General features: G+C 50.5%; 1 long non-coding RNA gene across 1 annotated transcript; it reads right to left on the bottom strand.

The window, feature by feature from the left end:
• Window positions 1-3852: 3852 nt before the first annotated feature.
• On the bottom strand, window positions 3853-12054 carry LOC126652795 (uncharacterized). The gene is made up of 3 exons (XR_007632049.1): window positions 11807-12054; window positions 11375-11594; window positions 3853-4903 (listed from the first exon to the last, which is right to left on the bottom strand). It is a non-coding gene; the product is annotated as an uncharacterized LOC126652795 (long non-coding RNA).
• Window positions 12055-13183: the final 1129 nt, after the last annotated feature.

Here is a 13183-nt window from a genome sequence, read left to right as displayed (position 1 = left end):
GTGACGATGGCAGGAAAATCTCAGCAACTCGTTTGTGCCTGGTGTGAATTTTAGCGCAGAGATGGAAACGGATCCCAGTTCTGCCACCCTGGACAGTCCCAAGTAGCTTTCAAAGCAATGCCAACACATTTCCAAGAAAAAAATAAGCAGAGGTTTCGTGACAGGGCTTTATTTTCCCAGCCGTTTCCATGTGCTGCCTGTGATCTGGAGGTGCCCTCTGGAAAGATGATTGCCGGTGGTTTCCCTTTCTTATCTGCCTCAAAAGCTTTGTGGTGGAACAAAAGAGTCACGGTGGGGAAATTAAGATGCAATGGGGCGATATGGAACAATAGGACAGTTAATTTAATGTGAAAGTTAAAGAGGAGGGTGCTAAAGGGTCAGGTTGAACCTCCCCACATCCTTCCCATCCCCCCAACGCCCTGATTGATACTGTCTGGGTTGTTCTGAGCAGAGGCTGGATTCAAATATGTTATTTCCTTCCAGGACATCAAAGGGGAAAATGCCTCGGTTTTTAGGAGCTGTGCCATGAAAGGAAATGGTCATTGCTTTTTCCCCAAACAAGTTTTTTTCATCTATTTCATTCTCATAGGGGCATTGGTTTAAATTGCAATAAACAAGCAGCTCTCTGGGTGCTGAGGACTGTCCACCCACGTGTCCTTGTCCGTGGGACTCTGTGTCTTTCTGCTGCTGTTCCAGAGCAAATCTCCTCCTAAGCTGAGATTTGGGGGTCACTGAGCTGCTTTCTGTCCACCCTGAACACCTTTTTTCCCCCTTCCTTTTGTCTTCCCTGGGAGTAAGGAAGTTCTGCCAGCGGATCTGGAGGCGAAGGCTGCCCTTTCTTAACCTGCCAAGGGGATAAGAGACCCAGTGTGTATTTAACCTAAACTTTGTTTTTATGACTTTCTAGGCTTGTCTGTGCATTTTCCTGGTTTTGCTTTGTTCTCCGGGATCCTCAGCCAAGTTTCTGTCCCCTCCCTGGCTCCTGGGCCAGCAGTTCTTGCTTTCCACATATTTTTAATCCTCTATGGCAAAGACCTTTGGTAGTTTTGGGCAACGTAACAGCTCTTCTCTTGGCTGCATCCCCACCACGCTGCTCTTTTGCTTGAAAATCCTTGAAATCCCTCAAATTCAGGGGGATACAGAGAGGGTGGGGATTCCTGGTCCATCGTAAAGCGTTTGGGAGATCAAGCATCCAGCAGGGAATATTTGTGGGGATGGAGGGGGAGGATCCCAGGTGAATCTCGGGATGTTTGAGGGATAGAGTGGAGGTCTGGTCCAGCCAGGGCATTTGGGGGATGGAGCAGGCAGGTCCCTGGTCCAACATGGGTGTTGGAGGGTATGAACTGGTGTCTCCCTAGTGCTGTAGGGAGCATTTGGGGGGATGGAATGAGTGATCTCTGCTCCAGCTGGGGCACTTGAGGGATGGAGCATCCCTGTGTAGGAGCCCCTCTCCAGTCGATGCCCTCACCAACAAGATGGGATGCACACTGAGTAAGCCCAGGGGCTTCATCCTTTGGCCCCCAATTTGTGCTCTACCCCATGGCGAGCGAGGTGGGATGAGCTTCCCCGCGCCAGAGAGGGAGATGCTCCTGCAGAAACCCAGGAACCTCCTCCCGAGGGAGCCCGACGCAATTGCCGTGCCTGCCGCAGCACGCCGCTAAATCTGCCCGTGTCCCGTGACCGCACGCGTGTTAAAAAAGCACCTGTTCGCCCCCAAAGCCACCGGGACACCGGGCGAGCGTCTGGGCGAGCGCAGCGAGAAGCCGCGGTCAGGGGGGTCAGGGCTTTGATCCCCGGGAGGCGAAGGGGTTCGGGCAGCTGTGCCCAGAGCTCTCCCGCAGCCGCTCTGCTACTTCGGTGACATCCTTTTACAAAGCCGATCCTGTGTCCGCGGCGCCTCGTTACGGTCCCCCTTCCACCTGTCCCTCCCCGCCGCCCCAGCCCGGGGTCCCTTCCCCCGGGGCTGCCAGAGGAGGGGATGCGAATCGGATTTCACGGCCCCGACGCCTGCCAAAGAGCTGCCGGGCTTTGCTCTCCCTTCCTCAGAAGCCCCGGTCCCCAATGGCCTCTTTGTTCTCCCCCCCGGCACGGCCTGCCAGCAGCTGGGCTCTCCATCCAGCTGTGCTGGGATGAAACGGCCTCAAGCTGCGTCAGGGGGAGGCTCGGGCTGGGCATCGGGAAGGATTTCTTCATGGAAAGGATCGTCAAGCGTTGGAAAGGGCTGCCCAGGGAGGTGGTGGAGTCCCCACCCCTGGAGGGGAAGTGCTACTTGAAACAAGGTTAATAAACCTTTCCAGGCTTTAGCCACGCTTTTCCCGTAATTCCTCAAATAAGGTGGGTCTGAAAAGGAAGAGAGACGGATACAGAACAAGAGGTGTGGGGAAAAACAATTTGGATAAGCAATCAAGCATATTTCCATAGCCATAAATATTTCATGGCACAGGCAGGCACACCCCAGGCTTATTGGTCTGAGCCCCTGTGATGAGGAGGTCGCTTCCCATCCCTCAGTGGCTTCCTGTCTCCAAAGGCTTGAAGGGCCCACAGCTGTCAAGAGGAGGTGGAGGAGTGGCAGCCCTTCCAACCCAAACCATTCTGGGATTCTGTGAAGTTGCTGGAACCATGGGAGCATCCCTTGATGCAGAAGCATCCCTTGATGCTTAGAATGCACAACCACTCCTCCACCTCCTCTTGACATTTTCTCAAGATCTGAGTCTTTTGCAGGATGCCATGGCATTGGATGTGCCAAAAAATTAACAATCAGGCACAGCCACCAGCTCAGCCCAGCCCAGCCCAAAGTCAGGACTTGGCTTCTCTTAATAATTCCCTCATCAGCCTGGTGGGAGGTTCTTTGTATGGAGTTTTGGGAATTCTGCTCCTTCTCCCTGCCTTTCGCTGGAAACAGTCCCTTTTCCATCAGTAACGGGAGAGCAGCGTGGGGAGACAGGCATGGAGCACAGGCTGAGCCATCAGATTTGAAAGGAATACAATAAACTGTGAAGGAAAGCCAGTTGTTTAAAAGACCAAAGTGCTCTCAGTCAGTACTGAAATAATCTTCTAAAAAAAGAGCTCTGCACACTCCACAAATAAAGGAGGTGTGTGACAGAAACAGCATCAAGAATGTTAACTCTTTGATTGATTACTGCTGAATCCCCGAATTCCCAGCTTCTTTGGGTGTCACTACAGCTGGGAAGGGTTCCTCTTGTGTCAGCCTCTGCCTTGCCACTCTGCTGTGGTTTAGTCCCACACCCATTGCACTGTAATTCTGAGGAAGCCTGTCTGGAGCTGGCACTGAAGCCACCACCATCACAGACAAATCCCCATCCCACTCTCCTCCCTCTTCACACTTACCTTCACAGTTACTGGCACTTAAAAGCTCTGAAGAGGGACTTTTTTTCATCAAAAGCTGCCCAAAACTAAGTTGAAACTGCCCTATGAGCACATCCATCCTTCCCAGAGAACTGGGGTGGGGGGACACAGCAGAAAGGACAAGCCCCACTGCTTAGAGAATCCCCTCTGGGAGCTCTTCTCTAGGGGGATATTTTGGGATGCACCCAATGCCTCCATATTTCACATCACTATTTAATTTAAGCCATGGAGCTGTTTATTCTGTAAGGACACCATGCTTTTATTAGCCATTTATTTACAGTATGAGGCATTCCCCACGTGCATGACCTGCTGGAGACCATAGCACAAGCCTATTTATTTTGGAGCCTGGTCCAATTTACACTAACCAGGGAGCAGGGATCCCTAAAAAGGCTGGTGAGAGGAGCAGAGCCAGCCCGTGGGCTCTAATAACGCAGCCATTATAAGGTCCTATGCATTACCTCTCATAAACATGTGCTCTGGATTTGATCTGGGAGCAAATCTGGTTTAGATGGGTCTCTTTTTAATGTAAATTCCACGGGTGGGAGCCCACTGGGAGGCTCAGAGCCAATGACTCCACACCACTGGTCCCCATCACTTTCTTCCCACAGCGTGTGCAGAGCTGGGGGCGAAGAGTAATGGGCATCCCTCAGGGGGGATGTGGTGCAAGGCACACAGGAAACACTGGCTTTGGGATGGGGAAAAAAAAGGGTCGATCCCAGGTCTGGGTTGGTTTGGCACTGGGGGATGTCAGGTTTCCTCAGTTTCCCCCCTGCAAAGCAAGATGTTCCCGCTCTGCACAGAGCCCGGCGGACAAAACCACACAGTGCCAACGTTCACCAGCACCATCAACTCCATCAGAACCTTGCTGCTGCTGCATCCCATTCCCAAATATTCACCTTCTGTTTTATGAGGAGAAAAGCAAGATTCAGGAATTGTTTTACAGGATGCATTTCCCTCTGCGGCACCCCAAAGCTCTCCTGGGGGAACCCGAAACACCAAACATCTGGGTGCAGCAACAAACAGTAAGAAACAACAGTGCACTCATTGTTTTGCAGCCTTTTATAATCCATTCAATGATTTTTAAATAAACTGGATGGAAAACGATAGAAATTCCAGGCCCTGGAACCCATTATTCCCACATGCCAAGCCTGACGCCACTAAGTGTAACAGGGACTCTGAAGTTAATGAAATTCCTGCCTGAACAAACTTTTATCCTGCTGTTTGGTAAAATGACTTGTGCATCATAAAAGCAACATCACTCAAGCTGTTAAGACGTCGTCTGTGGAAAGGCAGGCAAAGGAGCAGGAGGAATATATTTGCTAAATTGCATAGAAGCAGCAACATATATTTAAAATACATCTTGATTAGGTCACTGGAGGCTGTTGAGTTGAAAGCACGAGGGTGAACTGATCAACTGCTGTGCCAGCAATTGAGGTCTCCAAGTTAAATTTATCTCCAGATTTTAACTGAGTTTCATACAAAACATCCATACAACACCCCACCACGCCTGGAAAGGCTCCATTCCTAGAGCAGTTCTCTGTAAAAAAAAAAAAATGTTTCATTGACAGTCAAATGAATAAATGACTGAATCACTTCAAAGCCCCCAAAGGAGCGGTTTTTTTTTTCAAGAACACATTTTAGATGACAGCATCCGCCTAGTTTCTAAAATTCCTGATAATCCTCCCATTCTGAGCAAAGATCTGTTTTGCACGAGAGGAGTTTTGCAGAGAAGAAACTCTTCCAGCTGGCCCTGATTAAGGTTTCCTTTGTCCAGACGAAGCACATTTCTAGAGCTCGGTTTTTAAAACCCTTGTGTGCGCTCTGCTTTTCCCCCACGGGGCTGGAGAACCCCCTTGGAGGGCTGGAGAGCACTGAGAGCTTTTGAGAGCCCTTGCAGGGAATATATATTGATTATTGGCATCACATTCTGCTCTTTCCCCCATCCCTGGAACTGTCCAAGGCCAGCTTGGGGCAATCTGGTCTAGAGGAAGATGTCCCTGCCCGTGGCAGGGGGTTGAAATGAGATGAGTTCAAGCTTTGAGTTGGGCTCCTCCCAGCCCAAACCAGTCTGTGATTCTATGACATAACCCCAGCAGGTTTCCAGAAGGACTTCACTGGCACAAGGAGCCTTCTCCTGCAGGGAAAGGGTGCAGCAGGAGGTGGACATCCCCTGGCTTTAAGCTGGTCTGCTGCTGAGCAACGTAGGCATAGAAAGTATTTTGGACTGGAGGCTTAAGGGTGGTTTCTTGGAAGAAATCACTCTTTCTCTGCTGCTCTACCTAACATAAGCCTGGAGGACTTGCTGCATATTTTCCCCCACTGAACATCACTGGGAGTTGTCCCTTCCAAGCCCGTGCCTTGGAAGATTCCAGAGCTGTGCAGTCCCAGAGCCAGATCCACCCCAGAGGTGTGTTTTCAGGCCTCTGAATGCCTCAGCAATGCCCTGTTACTCTTCACACCCATCCTACAGCTTGAAAAAGATAAGCTGTTGAGCACAGGAGGACAGAAAAACACCAGGAGGAGGGTGGTCAGTTGATGTCTTTAACACCTGCAGAGGTTTCAGCCTGGAGAGTGGGTGGGGGGACGAACACCTCGTGCCATTCCCGGGTGGAGGGGAGGGTGGAGCGTGCCTGATATCACGGCACAGCCATCTCCCAACAAGTCCTGCTCCCTGTGCAGGCACCTCTCCAACACATCATAAGTTTTACCACGGGCTTAAGGCATGGGCAGCTCTTGTTACTGCCTTCTCCATCACCTCTGAAACTACCTGAGGCTGACACTGAGCACTGCTCTTGGGAGAATAATCTTATAAGGCAGAGGCCAAGGCCTCACCACCCTCCCAGAGAAGAATTTCTTCCTAATATCCAATCCAAACCTGCCCTCATCATCATCATCATCATCATCATCATCTCCTTGCCTCCTCTGAGGGTGTGAACTGGCACAAACTCAGTGATTTCAAGGGATCCCACTCCAAGCTGCCTCCTGAGGTTCCCCTGAGTCTCCCCTCCCCGTCCCTGAGTGCTGCCTACCCCATTCCTGGGTTTCTTTCCCCCACTTCTCCCCAGCATTTAATGAACATAAATAAAGCCTGGAGTGCTCTCTCCCGCTGTTTCCCTTCTCATCCTCTGCTGGAAAGGCAAACAGAGCCCCCTTTTTCTGTATGCCCAGCTCTCCTTTTCTGTGCAGAGCTGACCTTCAGCTCCAGCCAGACACGCAGCAGCGAAGGATCTGACTCCGCAGGACTTTGCAAGCCGTCATCTCACGAGGGGTTGTTTTGCCTCGTTCCTTCTGAAAACAGAGAGCACACGTGGCATTCCGTGGAACAGATGGCTGGCTGGGTCCTTGGACCCCTCTGTCCCCGCCTCCACACGTGGGCTTGCAGCAGCACTGGGGGGTTCGTGACCTCGCAGATGGTCTGGGTAAACATGGTCAGGGGGAATGGGAGGGAGGGAGGGAAGGAAAGAAGGATGGATGCACGGATGGAGAGAGGGAAGGAGGGAGGGAGGGGGGTAAAGGCTCCAGGCTCTCCCTGCCTTGCATGTGGTGCCCAAGCATTTGGTGCTCCATGAATCTTGAAGGGGGAAAAGGGTTTCATCTCACGAGGAGAAGCATCCAGGCACCACCACGCTGCAGCTTTGTTTCATGTGATGGCAAGAGCTTCCACTGGGAGTGTTTTCCACCTGCACTGAAAGTCAGTGTCCAGGCACTGGAGGAGTCTCCAGAGAGGGCAGAGGAGGAGGTGAAGGTACTTATGGGGTCGCAGAGAACATCAGGTTCATGCAGGGGGACCTCCTCTTGATGTCTCCTCCGCTCTCCCTTCGCTGCTGGGCTCGTTCTCCCGTAGCAGGTGCAGCCCTGCACAGATCCACCCTCAGGCCAGAGGTTCAGGGATTCCAAACCTGACCCTTGGCTGTGCTGAGCAGCTCTCCAGGCTTGCTCAGGGCAGGTGTGGTGATAGGACAAAACCACTGACCCTACACTCTCGCTGTGGTCCCTGCCAGGCCCTGGGAGGCAGGACTCGATATTCCCTGAACAGCATGTTCCCTGAGGCAGGGTCACCCCCAGTTTCTCCCAGTCTGGCCCAGAATCATGAGGTAGACCCAGAAAGAGGGGCCAGCATGGGAAGCAGCTGAGTGGGATTGTTTCCAGACACCAGTGCAGCTGGGGAAAGTTTATTTTGCTAAGCTGCTACTGTCCCAAAGTTATTAAAGGCACACTTGGTACATTAGCCCCTATTTTAGCCTTGCAAAGCCACTGCACTCATGACAACAGCAAGGAAATCAGTTTGTTTGCCTGGGCCTTCCTTATCTGCTCAGGAAGCCCCCAGTGCCAGGGCTGCCATCCCAGCCCTCCCAGGTCATTTTTAATGTGCTTTTAATGGCTGTGTTGGGGCATGCAGGACTGGCAGGACTGGCTCACCCTGAGCCCAACCTTTTGCAAAATCTACTCTCTTGCTTCGAGATTTTATTGTATTTCATAGAATCCCAGAATGGTTGGGGATTGAAGGACTTTAAAGACCATTTCATTCCAACACCCCTGCTATGGGGGCAGGGACACCACCTTCCACTAGACCAGGTTACTTCAAGCCCCATCCAAACCTGGCCTTGAATTAAAATTAGGATTTTAATTAAAATCAGGACTTAAATTACGTATATTTTTATACTGCAGATTTATAAACCCTGTGTGTAGGACTGATGCTGCCTTCACCCAGAGGAACCCTCGGTTCCATCCTCAAATATGCCTCTACAAACCCTTGGGTACCTTATGAACTGGAATAAGGCACACTTACAGCCAGACAGCAGGGGAACAGATCCCAAATGGGGCTTTCCCCCCCGTGTTTTCCTCTGGGATCCTGCTCCTAATATGCCAGCAATTGAAAGCCCTGGAAAAATGGATGGAAATAATCTGGGAGAGGTCTCCATTAGATCTGCTCTCGTTAGCACTGCAGGCTACTTTTTCAGCTGCTAATTGGGAGGTGCCTTCCACGTGCGGTGTCAAAAACCAAAATCACCAAGCCACACAAGCCCACCACGGCCACCCTGACATCAGGCAGCTCCAATTCTGGGGATGCCATGTCCTGGAAAAGCAGAAAGATGGGGTGGGTTCACCTGAGGACTTGGGACACACCAGGTCCTCCCCGCTCCTGCCCTGGTGGGACCACCCCATGTGTGTCCATGGTGGAGAAGGGACGGCCTCAGCACCCCAGAGGGTTTGGAGCCTGCAGGTTCAGCACTGGTGGGCGGTCACACGAGATGTTTGCTCAGTGGATTTACACAGGGACAGCCGTGGAAGCCAGGAAATGGAAAAAATGACTGTGTGCCAAGGTGGGCATTACACTAATTGGCTGTTTAAACCCGTGATTGATGAACTGTTGGTTTTTCTCTAGCACCTCCCTGGCACCCAACCCAGACTTACTGCAGAAGATTTTTACAGAAAGGGCTGAAGATGTTCCCAGATTTTAACATGGGAGCCCATACTGAGTGTCCCTCAGACACAGGAAGCTCCCGGACAGCTGAACTTGGATTTCTCTCCTGGGGAGGCAAGGATAGCCCAGCTATTGGGCTGGAAGCTGTGATTTGGCTTGCCTTCTACCTGAACTGCACAGATCAATAGTGACAGGAACAGGGAGGGGAAAGCCATCAGCTGGCTTGCAGTGGCACTACAGTGCCACCAACACAGAAAATCAGACACCGACAAACAGGCTTTTTTTTTCACCCCCTTGGAGTGACACAGGTTATTTTTCAGGCTCTGAGCACTCACTTCTTTTGGGCCTGTCAGCACCAACAATGACAACCTCTGCCAGTGGGTGGGAGCAGCCCATCAGCCTGGTGCGTGGAGCCGCCTGTGATTTACGGAGAGCCCCACGGAGCGTTGGATCTCGCATCGTTTCAAGCGGGATTGTTTTTTACTGTTGGCTCCACGCTGTAAATTTGTCTTCGCCTGACATAATTAACAGCATTGCCTCGCACGGGCAAGGTGATTTACAGGCCTGGAAATCGCTGGAATAGTAAGGGCATCGCTGGGGAATTCGGGAGAGGTGCTGGGGGAGGCGGGAGAGCAGCCTGGACCACACCAGTGGGTGCCCACGCGCTGCCCCCCACGCTGTGAGGGTTGTCAGCCACTGGCAGGAGCTGCCCAGGGAGGTGGTGGAGGTGTCCAAGGAACAACTGGACGTGGCTGGGCTGGGTGACAAGGTGGGGATTGGGCACAGGTTGGGCTTGATGGCCTGGGAGGTGTTTTCCAACCTGGGTGATTCTGTGATTCTGCCCCTTTGAGTTCTTATCTCACGGCAGGTATCAGATGGAGAAACTATTGCACTAAAGAAATCATTCCCTGGGCATGAGGGAACAATGACAGTTTTCCCCAAGACAAGAGCAAGGAGTCATCCAAAACATGAATAACCACAAAGTCTGGCCCTGTCTCTGTTTCTATTTAGGAGAAACACGCAGGAGATCAAGTTCTGCAGATAACTTGGCTGGTCCTTGGCTGCATCACTGACATGTCTCCATAGGCTCATCCCTAAATAACTGAGCTTCAGAGCTGGGACTGGCAGTTCTTCCCCCAGAATAACTCCTTCAGTGAGGCAAATGCAATTTCTGAAAACTCTGAGTTTTCTGCAGGAAAGTGTTTGAAGCCATTTTCTCTTGGGAGCAAACAACAACAACAACAACAACAACAAACCTCTCACAAGCCAAGCAATATTTCATTTCATTTCAGTCTCTTTGGAATAAAAGCCCTGCAGTTTGTGAATCTGAGCTGAGAGCCTAAATTTCAACCATTTGGCACTCACCAGAATCTGCAAAAATTTTGCTGTGGTGCCATTTGTGAGCTGTCAATCAGGCTGGGTTTATTTCCCACGATAATTTCCACAGCCCTGTTTACCTGGAGTCCTTGTGAATCAGGAGAAACACAGCACACCCCAGGAATTTAAGGTCTAGAGGATATTTAGTCACGTTTCCAAGCCCTGGTCTGGTAGAGCCTGGGGATACAAAGGAGCCCCTTAAACCTGAGGAGCCCAATTCCCTAAATGCTAAATTATTTAGAAGGAAGCTGCCCCATCCCTGGGAGTGTTCAAAGCCAGGTTGGACGGGGCTTGGAGCAACCTGTTTGCTCCAAGGGAAGGAGCCCCTTAAGATCCTTAAAGGCAGCTTAAAGGTCACCTAGTTCTAATTCCACCATCCCTGTGTGTTTGCCTGTATGGATGAGCTCAGTGAATGCTGGACATGAATTCCTGGACATCTGGGTGTACTGGTGCAACTTCCCACTCAGACACTTTCACCCTGGTATACAAACCCCTATTTCATGCAGATGATCTCAGCTTGGAGGAGATGAAAATAAATCTCTATTCCTATCCTGGAACGAGTATTCTGCTCTGGCACTCCATTCCTAGGACTGTCTGGATTAGCTACAGCAGAACAGAGAAGAGATGTCTACTTTTGGGAAGGAAAACATGTTATGCTGTTTCACAGCTCAGGGAGCACCCCTGGGTACCCAGCAAAATGTAAGGGAAGACACCTATTCTAATTGCCCCTCATTTCCCCATCATCCTCTGAGGCTGCACCCATCCAGCCCTGCTTACCCCTGGGTGTCCCACAGACATTCCAGCTGCCACCCCAAACCCAAGTCCTGGGAGCCAGGATGGCAAGAACAGCCGGTTGCTACCAAAACCACCAGGATTAGGAAGGAAAAGAAGGAGCAAAACACAACCTGCCCAAGAACCAAGTTCTGGGTTGGGCAGCCTAAGAGCTTGATCAAACCAGCTAGAAGACATAACCCATTCCCTCAACAAAAAGGGGCTGTCAGGAACCCCTGCATTCGGCCTCAAAGTCCAAATTCCAGCCCCAAACTCTGCTTGTGGGAGGAAAAAAAAAAAGCAGCCAGCCAAAAGCAGAAAGTGGAAAAGGCTCTTTGCATTTTTCAGGCTGACCCTCAGAAACAGAACACAGGAGAGCCTAAATGCCCCTCTGAAACCATCCCCCGGCACATCCTCACGTGACAGAGCTGGTACCTGATGATCACGATGGAGGGGGGTCTTGCACAGGCTCCTGGGCCAAGGAGGCAACGAGGAATCCAGCAGTTATTTCTCTTCTAGGTCCTGGCATCTGCATGTGTGATAGATAAGGGTGAAATAAGTCTTCTCCAGGGGTTGTAGAGGAGAGGCTCTCTTGAAGTGCTCCTTCCCATGAACAAAAACTGCCCAGCTGTATTCAAAGCAGCAGCAGTGGCTGCTGGGGTGGGTGGAACAAGAGAGAGGCAAAATAGGAAAGATTAGAAATAGAAGGTGAAAAAACCTCAAAAATAAAGCAGAAAAAGCAGCAGAAGAACATTCTGAGAGCAGATGGAGCAGGTTCTGGCTCCTCTGGCTGCCAGGTGCATCCACTTATCACTCCCAGGGGCAGCACAGCAATACCCCTGGTCTCTACACCAAGGCCAGGCTTACCTTGCACTCACAACACCTTCCCAAGTGCAGGTGATCAGACACACCACGGGCTGGGCAATAATAGGGTGACCCCCTTTCTGTACTGGGGTTTTTTGCCTGTCTCCTGAGCCGTGGAGTTTGCTTTCCATAGCTGACTGGAACGCCAGAATGGTTTGGGTTGGAAGGGACGTTAAATCCAGTGCCAGATTTTCCCAAGACAGGCATTTCTGATGGGGAAAGTGAGGGTTTCCCACGGAGATTTCCATGAAAATATCCCCAGTTTTCCGGTGTGCATTAATGGGAGAGCTGTTGTGTAAGAGGATGATGCATTTTATCCGGTTCAAGTAGGTCAGTGGGCAGCAGGAGAGAACTTTGGGCTCTGGCTGTTGGGTGACCTTGGAGAACCACTACCGTGCCACATTCCCATCTGTGAGATGGGGACAAGGAACTGTCACACAAGAACTTGCTGGGTTATTAATAGAGGCCTCTGGCTGAGATTCCAACACAGCCCAAGGGGTTGAGAAACCCATTTATTCTTTGCAATTCAAAGCAGACAAGTGACTCAGATTTCCTTGACACTTTTGAGCACAAAAGTCAGGGGGAAAGTGCTCTCCAAAGCATTTGTCTTGAGCAAAGCAACCATACAAATGTGTGATTTTCTACTGTTTCCAAATACAAATGAAAGCAAATTACCAATGAAGCTGAAATGTTTGGTTTGGTTTGACTTTTATGCTAGAAAGTCAGATAGAAATCTGAACATAACCACTCTGCATGTTTTAGTTGTGGTAGAAAAACAGGCAATGCAGGCAAAAAAAAAAAAAAATTTACTATACAGGATGGAAATGTTTCCATAAATTTCCTGTTGAAACTGTAGGTGAAATGGATACATTCTCCCAGAATGTTTGGATTTCATTAAATGGATCCAATAGCAGCAGCAGTGTGGGTTTGCCTTAAGGGTCTCACAGACATAAAGGAGTTTCTCCAGCATTGGTGTAAATTAATTCCTGGGACAATTGATAAGACCCTGGATAGAAAGGAGGTGACAAAGATCCACGGAAGGGTCGTGGCAAGATTTTGTGTGGGGTGAGGACTGGAGCAGGGCAGGAGCCTGGGACAGGGGAACACCACTGATGGCATCTCATGCATCTCAATGCTGTGCTCTAGGATGGGATACTCTAATCAGGATTTCTTAATTGTGCATTCCTAATCGAGGCCAGCCCCAACCCAGAGGGAGCAGGGAGAGTTCAAGGTGTGGGAGCACTTTTCACAGAGCAAAAAGGGAGATTGTATTTTGGGGAAGGGGATGAAAGCAAAGCAGAAGGGTCCTGGCATTTTATCTGTATCCTGAAAATAGCCACTCCCATGTAGAGGCAGGGGAATTGTCTGATCTTCCTTTCC

This window comes from Myiozetetes cayanensis, unplaced genomic scaffold (assembly GCF_022539395.1).
Source record: "Myiozetetes cayanensis isolate MyiCay16 unplaced genomic scaffold, myiCay2020 scf9, whole genome shotgun sequence".
Taxonomy (NCBI): domain Eukaryota; kingdom Metazoa; phylum Chordata; class Aves; order Passeriformes; family Tyrannidae; genus Myiozetetes; species Myiozetetes cayanensis.
The sequence above is the reverse complement of the archived record's forward strand: the minus strand, read 5'-3'. Positions and strand labels throughout refer to the sequence as shown.